This window comes from Lynx rufus, unplaced genomic scaffold (genome assembly GCF_022079265.1).
Source record: "Lynx rufus isolate CCGP_SWC_20201006 ecotype Redwood Valley unplaced genomic scaffold, mLynRuf1.p SCAF_13, whole genome shotgun sequence".
Lineage (NCBI taxonomy): Eukaryota > Metazoa > Chordata > Mammalia > Carnivora > Felidae > Lynx > Lynx rufus.
The window spans coordinates 19,089,915-19,095,290 of NW_025814827.1; the positions used below are offsets into that span (position 1 = coordinate 19,089,915).

At 37.6% G+C, this 5,376-nt stretch overlaps 1 pseudogene; it reads left to right on the forward strand.

Annotated features, from left to right (window-relative positions):
* The first annotated feature begins 4,696 nt into the window (after positions 1 to 4,696).
* On the forward strand, positions 4,697 to 5,156 carry LOC124508374 (60S ribosomal protein L21-like; annotated as a pseudogene).
* Positions 5,157 to 5,376: the final 220 nt, after the last annotated feature.

The window sequence follows — 5,376 nt, forward strand, 5'->3', positions numbered from 1 at the left end:
TAATTCCGTTTCCACTCATGATTTTCTCTATTTGGGTCATCTCCCTTTTCTTTTTGAGAAGCATGGCTAGAGGTTTATCAATTTTGTTTATTTTTTCAAAAAACCAACTCGTGGTTTCATTGATCTGCTCTACAGTTTTTTAGATTCTATATTGCTTATTTCTGCTCTGGTCTCTATTATTTCTCTTGTTCTGCTTGGTTTGGGGTTTATTTGCTGTTCTGTGTCTAGTTCCTTTAGGTGTGCTGTTAGATTTTGTATTTGGGATTTTTCTTGTTTCTTGAAATAGGCCTGGATTGCAATGCATTTTCTTCTCAGGACTGCCTTTGCTGCATCCCAAAGTGTTTGGATTGCTGTATTTTCGTTTTCATTTGTTTCCATATATTTTTTAATTTTTTTCTCTAATTGCCTGGTTGACCCATTCATTCTTTAGTAGGGTGTTCTTTAACCTCCATGCTTCTAGAGGTTTTCCAGACTTTTTCCTGTGGTCGATTTCAGGTTTCATAGCATTGCGGTTTGAAAGTGTACATGGTATGATCTCAATTCTTGTATACTTATGAAGGGCTGTTTTGTGACCCAGTATGTGATGTATCTTGGAGAATGTTCCATGTGCACTCGAGAAGAAAGTATATTCTGTTGCTTTGGGATGCAGAGTTCTAAATATATCTGTCAAATCCATCTGATCCAATGTACCATTCAGGGCCCTTGTTTATTTATTCAGTCTGTGTCTAGATAATCTATCCATTGTTGTAAGTGGGGTATTAAAGTCCCCTGCAATTATTACATTCTTATCAATAAGGTTGCTTATGTTTGTGATTAATTGTTTTATATATTTAGGGGCTCCTGTATTTGGTGCATAGACATTTATAATTGTTAGCTCTTTCTGATGGATAGACCCTGTAATTGTTATATAATGCCCTGCTTCATATCTTGTTACAGCCTTTAATTTAAAGTCTAGTTTGTCTGATATGAGTATGGCTACTCTAGCTTTCTTTTGACTTCCAGTAGTATGATAGATAGTTCTCCATCCCTCACTTTCAATCTGAAGGTGTCTTCAGGTCTAAAATGAGTCTCTTGTAGTTAAAACTAAGTTTTGGGGCACCTGGGTGGCTCAGTCGGTTGAGTGTCCAACTTCAGCTCAGGTCATGATCTCACACTCCATGAGTTCGAGCCCCGCATCGGGCTCTGTTCTGACAGCTCAGAGCCTGGAGCCTGCTTCAGATTCTGTGTCTCCCCCTCTCTCTGCCCCTCCCCTGCTCATGCTCTGTCTCTCTCTGTCTCAAAAATCAGTAAAAACATTTGAAAAAATTAAGAAAAATAAAAGCTAAGTTTTAAAAGAAAAAGTTATATAATTTCAAATTACATTTTCAAATATTTAAAGCTAATTAATGTTTTTGAGAATGTGAAGAAATGGGTGCTCTCATACTCTCCTGGGGAGAGCATGTATTTGCTTAAATATTTTGAAGAATAATTTGGTAATGTATGTATAATATACCTTAGAATATTTGCTTTGATATAAAAATTCTACTTCTAGGAATTTCTCTTAAGGAAAAATTAAAAAGCATGAGAAAGCTACAAATATGTTCATTGCAGCTTTCTTTATAATGGTATTAAATTAGTAACAACATAAACATCCTTCAACATGGGATTTCTTGGGGCACCTGGAGGGCTCAGCTCAGATCATGATCTCACAGCTGTGGGATTCAGCCCCTCGTTGGGCTCTGTGCAGAGTGTGGAGACTACTTGGAATTAAAAAACAAAACTCATGGGATTTCTTAATTAAGTCATGGTACATACATAAACTCTTAAATGGCTATTGACCTCGTAGTTGTTGCCAACCTAATGGTCATCACTTTCCTCTTCTCTCTTGTTAACAGAACTACCATTTTTTTTTTAGGTATTGAGGTAATATGCTCAGGGAAGGTGGGCGTAGTCTGAGGAGTGAATTGTGATGACAGTGGTAATCCAATACCTGTGTGTTTGGTTTAGAGGTCAACAAATGAGTTATTTCTGGTCATTGAGACACTAAGGTTGTTTTTCTTGGAGCTTTTGGGAAGGTTTTTCATCCTGATAAAAATACATACATGAGGAGGAAACCCTGTCCATTTGTTCCTGTCTTTGGATATTTCATGTGAGGATATAAGAATGCGGTGCTTGCAGCTATGTAGCTATCTTATGACTCTGAGGGAAAGCTATGAGAATCATAGAAGTGCCAACTCAAAGCTTTGCGTTGTTGAGTGGTATACTCACTTTAAAACTATCTAATTCAAGACTTTTTATCTGTTTAATTTCCCTTTTTGGGAGTTCTATTACTTACAAATAAAATTACTCTGACTTATAAAACACTATAGATAATGAAACGAGTTCCAACTCTGAAGTTAAACACAACTTGGTTTCAAATCTTGGGTAACTCTAACTAGGGCTACTCCACTATTAGACCATGGACTATTTACTCAAATTGTCAAAGCCGTAGTTTTTTCATCTGTAAAATAAGGATAATAATATAACTTCTATCTTATAAGGTTGTAGTGTGAAGGTTAAATATATATAGAGCTTACCACAGTACCCTCAGTAAAATCTCAATGAATATTGGCTATTGGTAATTAAAGTAGCAATATTAATCTATACTGATATGAAAGAATGTACATTATATTAAGTGATAAAAGGACAATTATGTATGGTAGTTAACCATTTTGTGAAAATAAATGTATATTCTGAGAAAAAGTCTAGTAATATATACTAATCAAAATGTTAAAAATAATAATAATCTTTGGCTGTTAGGATTACTGACTGTTTTAATTCTCTCCTTTATATTTTCCTAAATGTTCTAGAATTGTTTTAATGATTATATATTCCTTTTTATATATTTTTAAAAGCTAGTTAAATTTGGTAGGAGGTAGGAAGAAGCAAAAAGAGTGGAAGACCTGTAGAGGATATTTAGAGGAAGGAGTGAGAAATAAGGATGAGTATTGTTGCAGAAGCAAAGGAAGGAACTGATTTCAAGAAGGGAGTAGCTAACATTATTGAATGCTTCTGAGGAGTGGCCAGTTAGTTGAACACTGAAAAACATTCATGGAATTTCACATTATCAAGTCACCTTAGAGTTGCGTCAACCAAGAAATCAGACTGTACTGGAAATGAGAAGGAAATGCTTAATTAAGAATTGGATTCTGGGGCTCCTGGGTGGCTCAGTTGGTTGGGCATCCGACTTCTGCTCAGGTCATGATCTCACCGTCCATGAGTTCGAGCCCCGCATTGGGTTCTCTGCTGACAGCTCAGAGCCTAAAGCCTGGAGTCTGCTTTGAATTCTGTGTCTCCCTCTCTCTCTGTCCCTCCCCCAACTTGCATCTGTCTCTCTCTCTCTCTCAAAAATAAAATGAAAACATTAAAAGAAATTTTTTTTAAAGAATTGGGTTGAGCGGCGCCTGAGTGGCTGAGTTGGTTAAGCATCCCCAACTTTGGCTCTCAGGTCATGATCTCGAGGTTTTCAGGTTGGAGCCCCACGGTGGACTCTGTGCTGACAGCTCAGAGCCTGAAGCATGCTTCGGATTCTCTTTCTCCCTCTCTCTGCCCCTGCCCCCACTTGTGTTTTCTCTCTCTCTCTCTGTCTCTCTCTCTCTCTCTCTCTCTCAAAAATAAACATTTAAAAAAAAAGAGTTGAGAAGTGGACAAGGTAAATGTATATTAATCTTTCAAAAAAATTGGTCATGAAGAAGAGAGATAGGGCAGTGTTTTGGAAAAAAGTCAGTAGAGAAAGAGAGAGAGAGAGAGACTTAAGTTACAAAACGTAAGAAGAGTTGCTAGGGCAAGGACCCTAGGGAAGCGGAAGACAGTGGTATCCAATTGTACTTGTATGGGGAAATCATCTTCTCCAAATGAGAACTTTCACAGTTCACTCAGTAGTGAGTTTTTCTACTCTCTTGCTTGTATATTTTGATGAACAGAATTTCATAATTTTAATAATAAAATATAAATCCCATTATTGTCAGTGATTATATGTCTTATAGAAATAATTTCTGACTCCAAGTTCAGAAAGATACTCTCCTATATTCTAAAAATGTTAAAGTTTGCATTTCATATTTAAGTCCATAATCCATCTGGAATTGATTTTTGTTTGTGGTACGAGGTAGGGATTCAATGTCATTTAAAAATTTTGGATAGCAAATTATTCCAGCCTGATTATTTTTATCCATTGGTGTTCAATGTCTTGGTATGTGAGTCATGTAAATGGTATACAGGAGCCAGCTCATAGCAATTTGTGAAAATTGCTAACATCTCCCCCCAGTTTTGAATTTAGTGAAGTCTTTCTGGCAGCTTGAAATTAGCCAAGATTGTAGTATTTACACCATGGAAATCAGCAAACAACTACAAATCAAGGCTGTTTGATTGGAGAGCTGACTTATTTGTGATGATTTGCTCTTAAAAAAAGAGAGATTCTGGGGCTCCTGGGTGGCTCAGTCCGTTGGACGTCGGACTTCAGCTCAGGTCATGATCTCACGGTTTGTGGGTTTGAGCCCTGCATCGGGCTCTGTGCCGACGGCTGAGAGCTTGGAGCCTGCTTCAGATTCTGTGTCTCCTTCTCTCTTTGCCCCTCTCCCACTTGTGCTCTGTCTCTCTCTGTCTCTTAAAAATAAATAAATGTAAAAAAAAAAAATTCGGTCTTTCCGCGGGAACCACCAACTTCCAGTAATTCGCCAAAATGACGAACACAAAGGGAAAGAGGAGAGGTATTCGCTATATGTTCTCTAGGCCTTTTAGAAAACATGGAGTTGTTCCTTTGGCCACATCCATGCGAATCTATAAGAAAGGTGATATCGTGGACATCAAAGAATTGGGCACTGTTCAAAAAGGAATGCTCCACAAATGTTACCATGGCAAAACTGGAAGAGTCTACAGTGTTACCCAGCATGCTGCTGGCATCGTTGTAAACAAGTTAACAGCCAGATTCTTGCTAAGAAAATTAATGTATGTATTGAGCATATTAAGCACTCAAAGAGTCGCGATAGCTTCCTGAAGGGTGTGAAGGAAAATGATCAAAAAAAGAAGGACGCCAAGGAGAAAGGTACTGAGGTTCCACTTAAGTGCTAGGCTGCCCCGCCCGAGAAGCACACTTTGTGAGAACCAATGGAAAGGAGCCTGAGCTGCTGGAACCCATATGAATTCACAGCATGATAAATGTAAAAAAATAGAAGACCTCAAGACTGTAAAAATGTTTCTCTTAATTGAGTAGCCGTGTGGTGTCCTCTCCCTCAAAGAAATATTTAAAGCAAACTTTAATTGTGTCCTAATTCATTGGGTGATGTCTTTTTTTTTTTTTAATTTTTGTTAAGTTTATTTTTGAGAGAGAGAGAGAGAGAGAGAGAGAGAGAGAGCGAGCAT